Genomic DNA, 16,350 nt, shown 5'->3' with positions numbered 1-16,350 from the left:
TTTTATGGATGAGGATATTGAGGTCCAGAAGGTTAAGCAAGCTGAGTAGGATTCACAGACAGAGCTAAAATTAGACCCAGGACAACCACCAGCTAGTTACAAGCCTACCCCTGTGAAGGTTACATGATATTACCCCCCCCCCAAATGCTGCTGGGATTAAAAAAAAGCACATAGAAAATTAACCCAAATCCCATTTTATAGCCTCAACTCTGGCATTAACTGTCTTTGCAACTCTGGACAAGCCATCTAATCTGTCTGGGCCTCTATATCTCTCTGTAACATGAAGGGTAGGAACAATTTTGGTAGGTTGGTCTCTGGGGTTCCTTCCAACTCATAAGTTCTCTGATTCTATAATTGTATCCTGACCTTAGAGGTGCACATGGTCCCTTCCCCCACACACATACACTCACTTCATCCCAAGGCAAAAATCTAATCCTGCCAAAAGTGCCCATTGCAATTGGATTCTAAACTCAAGGCCCCACCGAATCCTATTATCCACAACAGCCCCTCGGGAACACACCACACTTTGACAATCTGGGCAGCCCCGTCTTTAAAATAAGTTGCTAATGGGGTGGACTCTTAGGAAGTAAAATATTAATACCGAAAGAAAAAAGAAGAAAGTCAAAACATATGAGGCTCTCCCTTTACATCATCTCTATTCTACAGTGTTACCTTGACAACTCAGCTTCGGCTGTTTAGATATTGGGTTTTCAGTGTGGGAAAAGGAGAAGAGGGGTGTCTGTCCTCTTCGTACCTGTAGAGATTTCCTCTCATTTCATGGAAAAATGAAATGTCAAAGGTAGACCGCAAGGTCCAGCGGAATGTACCCAGGACATCTTGGTGGAGGGTCATCCAGAAATAATCACAGGGGCACAGAATGAGGACACATTCTGATTGAAGGTACATTCTTTTCTCTTTTCTGTTTCCTATAAGAGTAACACACAGCAACAGCCTGTAAAACGTTAGTTACATTTTTGGACCAGCACAGACACAGAGCAGAGAGCAGTCAAAGTGCCTGAAAAACAATTGCATTATTTTTAGTTGCAGCGGCCATAGGTGCACACGCCAGGATGAGGACACAGCTCTGAGGTGCTGAACCAGCCTGGAAGCACTAAAAATATTACTCCTCCAGCCTGTGACATTGTGAGTGAGGACTGAGGCAACGCAGGGAGGGAGTTCATATTAGACTTCATGACTCTTAGCTCTAATAGGCTTGTTGCCAGAACCAGCAAGGGCTCAAGGGGCTGAATGGGGTGTGGGGGTCCAGAAAAAGTGAATAGAAGGAGCAACCTACAGGGGCGATGTTGAGCAGAAGAAAGAGAAGATGTCTCCAGCAGCCCACTGAGCAGAGCCTGCGTGGAGAATGGCTGAGAAATCCAAACTGGTTCTAGAAGCAGTGCCCCTGGTGGTCGTGAGCCCAGCAGACACCATGGGCGCTGTTGCAGGGGAGCCCGGCCGGACACATGTTTCCCATTGATAGCTGGAGACAGCCCAGTAGCTCCGCGTTGGCCTGACAAAGCCGTATTGAAGTGCAGACAGAGTACAGTTTCAAAGCAGGCAGAAAGAGAGCGGGAATGCTGTTCAGGAAATTCTTCAGGCATGGGCAGGGCCTTGGCTGCAGTTCCACAGTTGGAAAATCTGACTGGGGCAGCTCCTGAACACGGGCTGGGCCTGCTCGCACTCGGCAGGCCCCGGCCGCCTCCGTCACAGCCTCTCAGCACACCCCGGACCGAGGGCCGTTTCACAGCTGCCTGGGAAGCAGACGAGAGAGGTAGGGGGCTGCTGGGTGCTTGCATGTCCACGCCTCTCTTCACTTCCTAAGCCTGCTGTGTGTTTGCACGGACTCCGACTTCCCAGGGCGTGTGTGTGTGTGTGTGTGTGTGTGTGTGTGTGTGTGTGTGTGTAAAGTTAGAACTCCATCACTGGACTTGAGATCTTTTCTTTCTCCCACTCCCTTCAAGATCTGACTTTCAGCAGCGCTGAGACGCTTCTGAAAGCGGGGGGGTGAGGGGGCAGCTCAGTGTGAAAAAAGAAAAGTATGTGATGTGTGTGTTGTCACCCGGCTCCCGCCTTCTGGAACTTTGCTGTGTGGAAGGACACGTCATTGGCAGGAAAGATCATTTTAAATGAAATTGTCTGTGTGCTTTGCTTCATGAGAGTTGTTAGAGGAGTGTTTTGTGTTTTTCTTTTAGCAGAAAATGGCTCTCATTTCGGGAGGGAAGTGGGGTTTGAAGTTTCTATTTTTGATGACACTTGCAGAGTGCAGGAGCAGATGTGTGTCTGTGTGTTCCTGGCATCTTCTTCTTATTATAGGAGGTTGTGACAGTCATTGAAGGAGCCCATTGATAGATTTGCCTAGAAATATGCTGGATCAACATTTGTATTTGTTTGTATAATAATTTTTACTTTTTCTGAGTTTTACTCTCAAAAAATACTTCTACATTTTCTGAAATATAGATCACTAAAGAGTAACAGAAAACAGTCATTTACTCAAAATCATTGTTAAAAGATGGAGACATAATGGTATGAATTTTATTTTATTGATCAATTGATTTCCTTTTACACCTTACTAAAGAGCGCCTTTTTAAAAAATCAAATTTTAAATAATCCTTGTCACACATATCAGCTATAATGCAATATCGATGTTTACTCTCCTGGGTAAGCTATAGCTTATTCTATGCTTCGCAATTATAAAATATGCAGAATAATGCAATTGCATCTAAGAAACTGGTCCAGCTGAGAAAGAGGTCGACTAAATTTCACTACAATGTTGTGATTCCTGGCAGGGCAATCTGTGACAGCAACGGTGTTTTCCAAAGGGGTTTTGGCCAAGAGTCTGGTTGGGAGAAGAGATGAATGAATGGATTCTTGGATACTTCTTGAATAGCAGAATATTAGTAGCGAGGCGTCTTAGTGGGCCTCTGTAAAAACAGGTGTGTGTTTGCTTCAGTTCTAAAATCTCTCAAGTAGCTAATAGTACAGAGAAAGGTTAATGGGTAAATGAAGAGTGTGTTTTTTATATCTTTCTCTGTGTACGGCCTAGGATGAGTGGGCGGACACTGTCCTATTGGTGGAACTTGATTTTCAGCCAGCAATTTTATTTTCTCCACGGTTTTGCACGTGGAGGAGGGAATGGGGCAGCAGGATTTTTGAGTCTAAAAGATGGTGCACAGCCGTTTTCTTCATCAGCCTCATCTTTGGGTTGGGCTGGGAAGGGAAGGGCATCTGAACTGCAGGACAGGGAATAAGAAAGGCATGCAGTGAGAAGTTGGGAAAGACAGTGACTACACTATGTTTTTCTCAAGTGCCTACTGGGCGAGCAAAATGCCAAGACAGATTAGGAAGCCACATGAGCCATGGCCTAGCCCACTGCCAGTGCAAACGGAGCCTCCGTGAGCTCTAATGTCATACATACTCTTCTAAATTTAGCGCACCCCAAGCCCCGAGCAGAACAGGCAACTCCGTGTTGCAGGATTACGTGCAGCCGTGCCTAAAACTTGGAAGAACCTCTATAGTTTCCCTTTTTTGGCAACATGAGAGGAAAATAAGTGAGGCTCTCCCGACATTTGAAGAGAGATCGCCAGAGTGGAGGGTAGGGAAGAAATCCAGGGCAGAGGTGTGCGCAACAGGGACAGAGGAGTGGCCACACCACACACTGGGCAGTGAGGACAGAGGGAGGAGATCTGTGTGTAGGAGCGAAACACATTCTAGAAACAGCACAGAGCAGCAGGCACTGATTTGTTTGACTGGACGTGTGTGGATAAACCATGGCCTCAGTGAGGAAAATGGTTTTACCCTCCTCACTGTAGGAGGCCCCCTGGTCAGTCTGCCCTGCTCTGCCTTCTGGAAGTAATCAGAAAGCACATTTTGTAAGATTGGCATAGTCCGAGGGTTCAGATTTCCTAAGCGGGGAGGGACCAGGCTCTTAAGGCCTTATTTTTAACCCACATTTGTTCCATCCAGTGATATTCCTGCTGGGGAGGGGGTGTCGCGTGAAGGGACCCACTGGACTTGGGTGAATGATCGCAGTGGGCAAAGCTGGTTCCAGGCCCTGCTCCTGGACACTTCAGTATAAAGACAAACTTCCGAAAGGAATACAAAATGGTGTATGTCTTATGCTAGTGAATTTATTCAATTTTTTATTTTCTTTTAAAAACCACCTCCAATGGCATGTACCACGTTGTTGGTGAAAGTGTTTAATATCTGTTTCATAATATAAGGAAGTTCTTAGCATCGAAGATTTCGCCATCCAGAAGGGATTTGGCTACCCTGTATTCAGATTTTTTTTGAGTTTGTGAAATATAGTGACCCCATTTAAAGGGACTCAAAAAAAATCTGTTCTCCATTGTTGATTCAATCATTTCTGTTATGCTGTTATTTGTTTATACCATTTTCTTGTTCATAGAATTTATTGGGGTGACCTTGGTTAATAAAATTATATAGGTGTCAGGTGTAATTTCTATAATACATCAACTGCGTATTGTATTGTGCATTTACCACCCCAAGTCAAGTCTCCTTCCATCACCATTTATCCCCCTTATACTCTCTTCTATCTCTCCTCACCCCTTACCCCTCTGGAAATCACCATACTGTTGTCTGTGTCTATGAGATTTTTGTTTGTTTTCTTAATTGTTTTACCTTTCTCACACAGCCCTGCCACTACCTTCCCACTGATAGCTGTCAGTCTGTTTCTATTTTGTTTATTTTGTTCATTAGATTCCACATATAAGTGAAATCATATGGTACTTGTCTTTCTCTGACTGGCTTATTTCGAGTCCATCCATGCTGTTGCAAAGGGTTTTTCATCCACTCATCTATTGATGGACACTTGGGCTGCTTCTAAATCTTGGCTATTGTAATAATGTTGGAATGAAATAGAGGTGCATATATTCTTTCAAATCAGTGTTTCAGATTTCTTCGGATATATTCCCAGAAGTGGAATCACTGGGTCATAAGGCAGTTCCATTTTTAATTATTTTAGGTAACTCCATACTACTTTCCACAGTAGCTGCACAAATCTGTATTCTTACCAGCAGTACATGAGGGTTCCCTTTTTCCACATCCTCACCAACACTTGTTTATTGATTTATTGATGGTAGCCAATCTGACATGTGTGCAGCGATATTTCATTGTGGCTTTAATTTACATGTCCGTGATGATTAGTGATGGTGAGCATTTTTTCATATGTCTATTGGCCATCTTTATGTCTTTTTTAAATATTATTTATTTATTTCAGAGCGGAAGGGAGATGGAGAGAGAGAGATAGAAACATCGATGATGAGAGAGAGAATCATTGATCGGCTGCCTCCTGCCACTCTGGGGATTGAACCCCATGTTACATATGTTGGCTCAATACTAGCTGGTGCCATGCTAGAGGAAGTAACATGGCAATGGACTCTTACTGTTCGAAGGGCCCTCAGGAATCACCTGGTTCCATGGTTTCTCAAAACTTCTTAAATCAGATTTTCTGAGGTTAGAGTAGGGGAATCCCTATATTATTAAAATCTCCCTGAGAGATTCTGTTGAAGCCAGATCCACAGAACTGAGTTTGTTTAACACTGTCATGGCTAAACTATTATTGACTGCAGGGGTGCCATTTATAGCATGGCTAACAGATGCCAGCCAGATGTGATGACGGAGACCCTCCCTGCACTGGGAGGCAGCTTGGGGTGTTGTTTCTCAAGTCAAGCCTCCTCAGATTGGGCCAAATTTGTATCTCTGTACTTTCTTTGTAACCCATAGCCATTGTCATAGTAGCTTAAGCCACATTTGAGGGTGTAGTGGTAGTTAGTGCAGAAGTGGGGTGAAGAGAAGGAAATATAGGTAGAGGTGGTCAGGAATACTGGGATGCATCCTTAATCCACTGAAAGCTGGATCTCAGCTTTCCCTTCTGTGAAATGGGATCAGATGCCTCTAAAGTGTTTTCTATTTCTCACAATACATGATTTTTGTAATTCTAAGGCTCTTCCATTTCTTTTTTTTAAATATATATTTATTTCAGAGAGGAAGCCAGAGGGGAAGGGAGAGATAGAAACATCAATGATGAGAGGGAATCATTGATCAGCTGCCTTCTGCCCGCCACCCCTCAACTAGGAAACGAGTCCACAACCCAAGCATGTGTCCTGACAGGGAATTGAACGGTGACCTCCTGGTTCATAGGTCAACACTCAACCCCTGAGCCACACCAGCCAGGCAAGCACTTCCATTTCTTTATGAATGTCTTAGTCTTTCTTTCCCAAGGCTGGCCATCTTGAGTTATTTTATCTACCCTCATCTTTTTCTGTGCTATTCTCTTTCTTTTTCTCTGAACACATTCCAGTTAACCTCCTCCTGAGAAAAATGTAGTTCTCTGAACTCAATTCCAGTCATCTGACCAGTACTTGTTCCACGAATAAGACAACATACATCTATTAACCTAAGGGGAAGAGGGTGGTGGTCAGGGAGAAAGCACAGCAAGAAAAAAGAATGGGGTAACCTAGTAGCAGAAGGAGAGTGTTTGTACTGTGACCTGAGCCCCGGCTCTGAGCCTGGGCTGTGATCCTAGCTGTGTGACCTTGGGCAGGTCACTTCATCTCCATGTGCCACAGTTGTATCATCTTGAAAATGGACTTGATAGTATGGACCCCATAGTGTGTTGTGAGATTGTGCATGTAAGGCACGTAACATGAAGAACTTGAGTATTTTAGCTTTCTATACTTCAATATTGACTGAGATGGCATGAGGCAAAGAATGAAATAGGCAGATAAGATAAAGTGAGACAATCGGCAGAGGAGAGAATATTTCACCCTGACACATCCAGGTTGCCTTTTCTTTCTGCGTTGCCCGAATTTCTCTGCAGTGTCCGCTGTCCCCTTTCTTTCACCTTTGCTGCTACACAGAAAGGTGATCCTCTTCATTATTGCTTCAAATTCCTGCTGCCAAGTGTGAGCCGCCTTATAGAAAGGAGGCCATGTAAGCAGTGGCCCCCGGCCTGCCTGTCAGACAGGTCTGTGGGACGGGAGGAGGAGTGTGTCACCACGGTTCACTACGTGTGTAAATCCGGCGAGATTGCTTTGCTTGGAAATCTTGGCTGCTGGCCGTCCTAATGGAGCTCCGGGTGTGTGGGTGGACGTGGAAGGGATGGCTTTATTCTTCCCTTGAACCGATAAATGCAGTGGCACCTATTAAATAGCAAGCACAGTTTCCTGATAAAGACTCTATTGCCAGGGATTAGAAACTCTCTCCTTGTTCAAACCACTTTCCCTGGCCGGGGTGATAAAATCAGACTCTTGTGCGCACCCTGACTTCCAAATAATGCATTTCCGAATTCCTGGAAACCCTGCAGTTCCTTGCAGGGGTCCAAGTATTCAGCCACTGAAACTACTCTCCTTGAGCCCAAGTAAGTAAGTATCAGGGTTAGCTCCTTTCTCCAAGCAAATCATTCAGCACTGCCCCATTCCTCTGACTCAGGCTGGGTGTGCGGTCCTGGGCATGGCATAGTCCATGAAAGCGGACAGCTTAAAGCCTGGAGACGGCCAAGAAGCCACCCCTCACTGTGTCCCTTTCCTTCCTCTCTTACCTTCTTCCATCTCTCTTGTTCTGTATTCTGTCTAGCTCTTCCCTTCTATTTTTTTTAATTCCATTCTATCTTCCTGTTGCCAGGTTCTCTCTTTGTTATTGCTTAGTGGGCGCTTACCAAAGTCTCCTGCTTGTCTCAGTGGTCAGGAGTGGTGGTCATAGACCCGAGTCTGGGCTACATTACTTCTACCACGTAATGACAGACATTAACTCCGAAAGTTGGCCATGATCATCTAAGGCAGTGGTCGGCAAACTCATTAGTCAACAGAGCCAAATATCAACAGTACAACGATTGAAATTTCTTTTGAGAGCCAGATTTTTTAAACTTAAACTATATAGGTAGGTACATTGTTATTAACTTAATTAGGGTACTCCTAAGGCTTAGGAAGAGCCACACTCAAGGGACCAAAGAGCCGCATGTGGCTCGCGAGCCGCAGTTTGCCGACCACGGGTCTAAGGTTTGTGGTCTCCCTTCTGTCATTGAAGACCCTGCCCCTGATGTCTTGCAGGCTGAGGATGCCAGCAGTGGGTCCCAAACCAGCAATCCATGGACTGGCAGGCAGACACAGTTTGGTGTAGCTTTTTCATTGACTCAGTTACAGAGCATTTAAACATACTGAGCTATTATGTACAAATGTATATTATGTAGAAAAAGCTGAAGACGAGCATCCCTGGTCTGATTTCTCATGGCGCAGCAGTTGGTGGGATGTGGGAGCAGCTCCTGTTCCTCTGAGAAGGTCTGTGTCCATGTCATCGACCCCCACCTTCCTTATCTGTAGGTGTTTCCATTAGTAAGCTCTCAATAGGCCTTCTGGTATGAACTGCAGAATGTATAAAATGATCTGAGTGACCTTCCTCCCCTCCCCCTCAATTGTTTCAAGGGTGGTACATACAGTGCCATTGAGGTGCATGAGAGAGAAATTAGGGTGTGGTGACCGGATTCGCCCAGGGGACAGTGCTGCGATGGGCTAAGTGTCTGTTGAGAGGACGTGCACTAGGCCCGCATGGTGGCCAGGAGCACAGGTGTCAGCAGTAAACATTCCTTGGAATAATCGCATCGTACAACTTACATAGGATTTAAACATTTAAATGCGACAGAATCCAGAAGAGCCTCTGGGGTGGGGGTTGATTAGGACGGGGCATGAGGGGACGCTCTCGGTTGATGGGAACGTTCCCTGTCTTGATTGAACATTGTTTACAGAGATGTACAGTTTCATAAATCTCGAGCTGGATGGTTAATAGCTGTGTATTTCACTGGAAGTACGTTATACCTCAGTAGACACATGCGCATCTGTACAAACATACCTACACATATACGTGAAGGCATGCCAAGTGCTTAGCACACTGTATAGTAACGTTTAGGTATTATTATCACCATGCTTGTTTCTGGATTCTTTGATGTAAAAAAAATACAAATAATCATGACTAAAATGAGATGAAGAGCATTTCCTTTTAGACAGCAGATTTCTCTGCAAGTTTTTGAGAGCTTAGATAATTGCTAAGGATCCTTACCAAACACAGTTGTCAAGGGAGCATCCACTGGGTCGATGCTAATTTTATAGAACTATTGAATCACTATAAAAGGAGATATCTAATGTGTTGTAGCTGTTTTTCATGGTGTTGTAAAAGCTAATGGGTTTTAGAGACATATCAAAGATGGTTTATTACCTGAAAAGGAGGGTGGTGGAATGCACCCTGGTTGAAATTCAGTAGTTGCTCAATAAGTATTTGATGAATCAGCTTAAAATTAATACCCAATTTGAGAAATTCTAGCTCAAAATGTTACAAAAACATTTTAAAATAAGTAATTATACTGTTCTGACCATGGATACACATATAGCTATATCTGGTAGCATTTAACACAAGAATTGAGAGAACAGGCTTTCAGCCAGATTATTTAACAAACTCTGGGTTCAAATTCTTTAACAAACTAAGTGAGTTTGGGTAGGTTACTGAGCCTCGCTGCTGCTCAGGTGCCTCCCCTGTGAAACGAGAGTAGTGATAGTACCTATCTCATCATTATATGTGTGTGAAGATTAAACAAGTTCAGGAAAGCGTTTAGAAGAGTGTCTGGCACATAGTAACCATTACCCAAGTGATGGTCATCAGTTTTGTGTGCTTGCTTTGTGTGAGGAAGCTGATGGCTTTGTTGTGGTTTGCCTTTGTGTATTGTTCAGAAAGCATATATATGGTGTTTAGTCAAACACCATATATATGTGATGTCTAATAGGAGTTTAAGGGGGAAAGACTGCACCGTGGAGCTTGTGGGAAGCATGCTGGTTTTTAGTTTAGCTTTCTTTGGCCTTGTCACAACTTTACTCTGTGACCTTGTTAAGCCACGTCTCCTCCCTGAACCTGGCTTTCTCGGCTGTTAAATAGTTTTTGAACTTGGCATTGTCCATGCTCCCTTCAAGCTCTGTGTCTCATTCTCTGATTTTACGTGTTTGAGTCATGCTTATCATTACTTTATTACACAGCTTGGTCCCCACATCACAGAAGAGCTGTGGTGACTGGCTTGACTGGGATGGTCATTATCTGTTCTGGGTAGAATCATCCATGGGGATTTAAGAAGCTCGGACCTTGGACAGCACAGGGTAGCTGGCTAGTTGAAATGGACCTGCCGCTCCTATACAGAACGCTGGCCATAGACAAGGACATGATGGGGAGAGGCAGTACCCTTTGCTTGTTAAAATGACACTATTCAATTTGCGGTCAGGTGTTTGAAATTATCTTTCGTGTTCAGGGGTGTTCAGTCTATATATTCTTTTCTGATCCTCAACTTGCAACATCAAGGACTATGTTTAGAATGATGCCTGAGTTTTATGCACAGCATAATCTTCAGTGACTCCAAGTCATTGCTCAGATATTAGCGTCTCCATGAGGACAGCCTTTCCCATGCTTTTAGCATTTGAACCTGCTCTGCTCCCCAACCCACATCACTGCTTATCCCTCTTTTCTTGACTCTCTCTCTCTTCCTCCCTTTTGTTCTTGGTCTTTTCCCCATAGCACTCATTCTCTGTAACAGAAGTTTCAAACATGGTTTTCATTTTTGGTATCTGCCTCTCCCATCACTGCCTCCTACCACGGCCATGAGATGGGGGGGGGGGTGTCTGTGTTTTTGCTCATTGGTGTATCCCAAATGCCTAGAATAGAGCCATGGGAGGGCCTGGAGGAAAACATGGATCTGTCAGGTGGTAGCCTTGTTCATGTATTCCACACAAAATACATGCCTAGATGGTAATTCTAAATACCTTGTGACTTATTCAGGGAAAGCCAAGTCTTTGCCTCATTCCATATGAAATGGAAAGAAAATTGAGCCTGAGTTTGAGTCCAGACCCTAACCAACTTACTGGTTTGGAGTCCTTCAGAACATTCTTTCATTCCTGAGGACCTCAGTGTCTTAATTTATGAAATAATTTTTTTGAAATAATTTTAATCATATTGATCCCCTAGAATGCTGTCAGAAATGTCTGAGCCCATATATCTCAGAATTATTAGTACACATATGTATGTGTTTCAAAATTATATTTCTATCTGAAACTACTTACACTGGCACCTCACACATCTAAATCTCTAGAACAGTAAGAATTAATGTTTATAGTGATACAGAAATATCTTCTAATTCATCAAAGATAACTATTTTAAATGTATATGTAAGGGACGTTGTACTTTGGAAGATAACTTTAATAATAACATCTACAAAAGCAATGGATATACACACACGTACACTAACACACACACTTAGATCTAGCAATTCAGTTTTCAGGGCTTCCGTGAGAGGTCTATTTGGACATATGTGAAAAATCCATGTTCCATTGCTATGGCTTTCAATAATACTGATATGCAGGAGACTTACACATTTCTCTAAGCCCAGTCTTCCCCCTGAGTTCCAGTCATAATTTGAAGTGGCTTTGTGATGCCACCCCATGGATTCTTCTATGCATTTCTAAATCAGCATGATGAAACTGAGCTATCTTCCCTCTGCACACTCCGTTTGCCTCCTACCCCAGAGCCTACTAGTCTCCTATGCCACCCATCCTGATGAATGGCAGCATCGTTCACCAGGCTGCTCAACCAGAACCTTGGCATTCTCCTTGACTCCTGTCCTTTCGTTGCACGCACTCTATGTCCTGGGCAGCAGCAACATCCTGTTAGCTCTACCTTCCAAATAGATTCCAAATACGGCAATTCAGCACCTTCTCCCCCATCTCTACCCTGGTCTGGGCTGTTCTCTCTGGGCAAGAGTAGTACCCACGGGCCCCTGGCTTCTCCACTTGCATCCTTGTCCCCTGCAGTCCATTCCTTAGAGAGGCAGCCGGAGTGATCCCAAACTGACAAACTGAGCATCTCATGCCTATGCCCAGGTCTCTGAAAGTTACTCTTACAATCAGTATCCTGCCTAAGGTTTTCCCTGTGGTTTATAAGACCACATGTGCAACCCTTCTGCCTGCTCTCCCAGCTCATTTTCACATACTCTCCCCCTTGCTCACTCTGATCTAACCACCCTGTCCTTTAAACATGCCCAATGAGCCCCTCCCTCAGGGCCTTTGCACCTGCCGGTACTGTTTCTTCCGACTGGAGTGCTCTCTCCCTATGTCCTCATGCTTTACTCTCTTGCTTGTTCGTGTTTTTGTGTTGTTGTTTCCCCCCTCAAATATCTCCACTACAGAGAGGCTTCCCCTGTCGGTCCTGTGGAGAGGAGCACCCTTCCCCCGCCCCCCGCCCTCTATCTGTCCCTTTTCTCGGCTTTACTTTTGTCTTCATAAAACTTACTCCCAAGAGTAGGTATGAAAAGTCACGTGTCTGTTTGTTTGCTTGTTTATCATATCTTCCACTTGAATATAAGGTCCAAGAGTCAGGAATCTGTCTTTTTACTACCGAACGCCTAGTGTCAGCACAGGGTAATACCCGATAAATATTTATCTCTTTGAACAAACATTGGTAACAGAAAATTACTGTAAACAACATCAATATTCATCACTAAGGAGTAAGTTAAGTGAAATATCATGTATCCATACAATTTCAAACTAACTTAAAAATATATTTCTGTATATATTTATGGGACTATCACTAAACTATATTATTAAGTGGGCCAAGTTAGATTTGGAACAATAAAGAGCATATAATATGCTCTTGTTGGTGTAAAAAAGGAAAATGTAAACATGTGTGCATGCACTGAATGTATATATTGAATAAGGCCAATGTGTGTACTTAGCATTTCTGTAAGGATAAGAAAAAAGCTGGTGATAGTTGCCTTTAGGGAGGAGGGTTTAACGTGTGAATGAAAAAGGAATGTTCTTAACTGTCTGCTCTTTGGTTCTTTTAAATACATGCACTTGCCTAATTTTTTCAGTGAAAATTCTTCAACACTTGCATATAAAAATTATTGGCAAAATAAAATAAGAAATAGCTAACTTTTAAATCCCAATATTTGTTTAAATAGAACATGCCATTTCTGGATCATTTCCCATAAACAGGCATTTACTTTTCTTTCTGAATTTTACAAAACGGATGTTGATTATTCTATCAAAACTACAAGTAATGAGTTTGTTACAATTGTATAAATTGTGCCAAACATCAGCAATCCAAGACTAATGCTTTATATGGCTGGCTGAATGAAAACAACTCTTGAAGGCAGATAGTTTTAAATCAAAGACCTCAAAATTAACATGGCTAGTGGAAGACTATTTACATGCCAAGACAATCCAAAGTGGCTCAGACTCCCCAACAAACTCTAGAAACTGTAATGACCCTGTGAGGGAACTTGTGCCTGCTCTTTATGTGAACTGGTTTCAATCATATACAGTGATCTAATTCATACTTACTTTTAAATGCGTTGGAAATTTTAACATACGTCATCGTCATCATCAATAAACTCTAGCTCACTTGATTGGTATCACATGTCTTATTTCTAAATAAGGTACGTAGTTATTATTAGTCTGGCAGTATTAATTCTTCACTCCTTACCATCATTATAAGGTTTGGTATAATTGATCTGCAGCCTCTCTACAAACTCATCCTGTACCCTTGCCTCTGGACTTATTCAAAGCCAACCCTGTCAGCCACCCTGCTTAACCTGAGCATGATTTTAAGGCCAAATGCTTGCTGTGTCTGTCCTCTGCTGGAAAACTCATTCCACCCCTAGGCCTCACCTAAATTGTCACTTGGTCAGAATGGCCTTCTGTGACCAGAGTGGGTTGCCCTCCGTTCTCTGTCACAAAACCTTCTTCGTTTCCTTCCTGATACCTCACTTTAGTTCTAATTGTTTCTTCTATTTATATGTTTATTGTCCATCTCTTCCATTAAACACAGGCTTGATGAGGGTAGAAATATCCTACTCATCCATGGGAAGACATAAGTATCTCCAGGATCTACTATGGTACCTGGCACGTGGTAGTTGTCAAAAATATTTTTTTTTCTGCTGAAAGATTGGAGATTTCCTTGAAGGCCAGGTGCTCTGTCATGTTACTATGTAACTGTACATAGAATTACACTCATTGGCACTCCCATAACTTCCCTTATGGGACAAGATTGGGAAGCCTGATGGGTCAAAGAGGCAAGCAAGCATTAGTCAAATGCCTGTCAGTGCTTCCTTGCTTCAGCTATACCCAATTAGAAGAGTGGAACATGGCCCCAACAATATTACAGGCCCCAAAGAAACATCATCAGGAAACTTGATGGCCTTGATGTGTCTTTAGAAGTATACTGAGTACTTTTTAATCATCCCTCAAAACATAACAGATTCATGTACAGAAGGTTGATAATACAGACACTGGAACTGTTTTCCAGATATCTCTTTTATTTGGGAGGAATAAAAGGAAAACATTCGTTGTCCTGAAGAAGAACGATGCAAAAACAAAAACACTGAGTGCAGACACAAAGGGATGGCTTCTAACAGTATTATTCTAGCATGTGTGCTCAGCCGCACAAAGAATCACAGCTGTGTATGTTTCTGCCAAAGACCTTCCATCATTTTTACATCAACTGGTGAAATGTAGGGAAGGGAGCAATACAAGGTTTTCTAGTAGCTATTTGGTACCAACCAGCCTGAGGAAGGGAAGTCAACACTGTATAAAAATATATGATGATTAAGTAAGATCAGGCCAGTTTCTGCATTAGGATTTCAAAGACTGGTCAAAGACGTGGTGCTCATCATTTTGAAGCTCAGTGTAGGTGAGCCTTAAGCTAGATGTATAATGTAGCTTCCTTCATTAGAGGAGCAACAGCCACAGAGTCAGGGACACTGAGGCTGGGCCTAATTCAAGGATTCTGTTGATGACTTCACATGATCATGAGATTTCTGCAGATCCCTCTGGTGGCTCCTATGACAGATGTTGGGCATTGATGAGGAAAAACTTGCATGGGCATCAGAAAGTCACTAAGGGGTTGGTGGTGGCTGCAGTGGCTGAGATGAAACAAGGTCACACAGACTAAGAGGAGGTTCTTCACAAGTCCAGTTTATCAGAATGGGTCTTCTCCTGGAAGCTCTCACATTAAGCTAGCATCAGGCCTTGATTCCATAATGGTATATGATGCCAGGTTTGAACATTTGAATGAATTTATGGCTCTCAAAATCATATTTTAATAATACACCCATCCAGAATGACTTTCTTTGGAAACCCCACATCTATATATACAAAAGCCTAATATGCAAATTGTCTCCTCGGAAGTTTGACTTGGAGACTGGGAGTTGGATTGCTCACTATGACGTGTGCTAACCACCAGGGGGCGGCGTGGAATGAAGGAAGGCCCCGGCCGGTAGTCTGAAGGCCCCGATTGGCCCTGATCACTGGCCAGGCCTCGGGACCCTACTAGTGCACGAATTTCTTGCGCCAGGCCTCTAGTCTATTATATTTGGCAACTATTTATTTAGCTTGTTATAGGTGGGGTTTATTATGAAATTGACTTGAACTATTGGTATTTGTTCCCTACTTAATGGCAAAGCAACAGTAAGTTTCACTATATTCCTTCTTTGAAAAATATAATCCTATTGCATTTTGTGTGTGAGAAACATTATCTTTAAGTCAACTGGATTTGTTGATAAACAGGTGAACGCTGAAAATAACCTCATGAAAGAGTAGAATAATGCTTTGGATTTAAGCCTTAACATCGGTATGGTTGCATGTGCCTTTAGAAAGAGAATTGTGTAAGCTTTCATTCCTTTGCTTCTGATCTCACAGCTGTTTACTTATTGCTGGATTATATGCTTTGCTGTTCAGCAATGGCCTGATTTTTATTCATTCATTGAACAAGTTAGGTAGATAGATAGAATATAGATAGATGATAGATAGATAGATAGATAGATAGATAGATAGATAGATAGATAGATATTCATACATACCATTTTTAGGTGCTCCTGGTGTTCAGAGAAGTTCTAAATACTTAGAAGGTTTTAGGGTATATTCAGAGAGATGACACATATGACTGTAAAATATGTTAGATAACAATGTAAAATTATTCCCAAAGTCTGACAGAAAGCACTTTCTATCTTATCATTCTCAAGAAAAAGCTGTGTTTGGGTATATGGACTCCTTTTTAAAATTCACATGCCTGATACACCCCCACAAATGCAAGTAAGCCTCCTATGAGGGCATGTTATACTGGTTGAGAATCATTTTGCCAAATTTTTCAACTTTTGGGAGTGTTTTAATGTATGATCGGTGTAGAGGACTGAAAGTCTATTGAATGCCATCAAACAACAGACATTTATTCCTCACCTATTCTGGTCTAGGCACTGCTACTATTATAAATCAGATTATCACTCCCTTGTTTCAAATTCTGCTAGGGATTTCA

General features: G+C 42.7%; 1 protein-coding gene across 1 annotated transcript in view; it reads left to right on the top strand.

Annotated features, from left to right (window-relative positions):
• Nucleotides 1–1,558: 1,558 nt before the first annotated feature.
• The window catches only part of SGCD (sarcoglycan delta), a 293,165-nt gene continuing 278,373 nt past the window's right edge, over nt 1,559–16,350 (top strand). Inside the window, exon 1 of the mRNA XM_006089085.3 lies at nt 1,559–1,771. The gene's annotated coding sequence lies outside the window, so the exon portion shown is untranslated. The remainder of the gene's footprint in view (nt 1,772–16,350) is intronic.

The sequence above is a fragment of the Myotis lucifugus genome, unplaced genomic scaffold (genome assembly GCF_000147115.1).
Source record: "Myotis lucifugus unplaced genomic scaffold, Myoluc2.0 scaffold_56, whole genome shotgun sequence".
Classification (NCBI taxonomy): domain Eukaryota; kingdom Metazoa; phylum Chordata; class Mammalia; order Chiroptera; family Vespertilionidae; genus Myotis; species Myotis lucifugus.
This window is presented reverse-complemented; position numbering and strand designations above follow the sequence as displayed.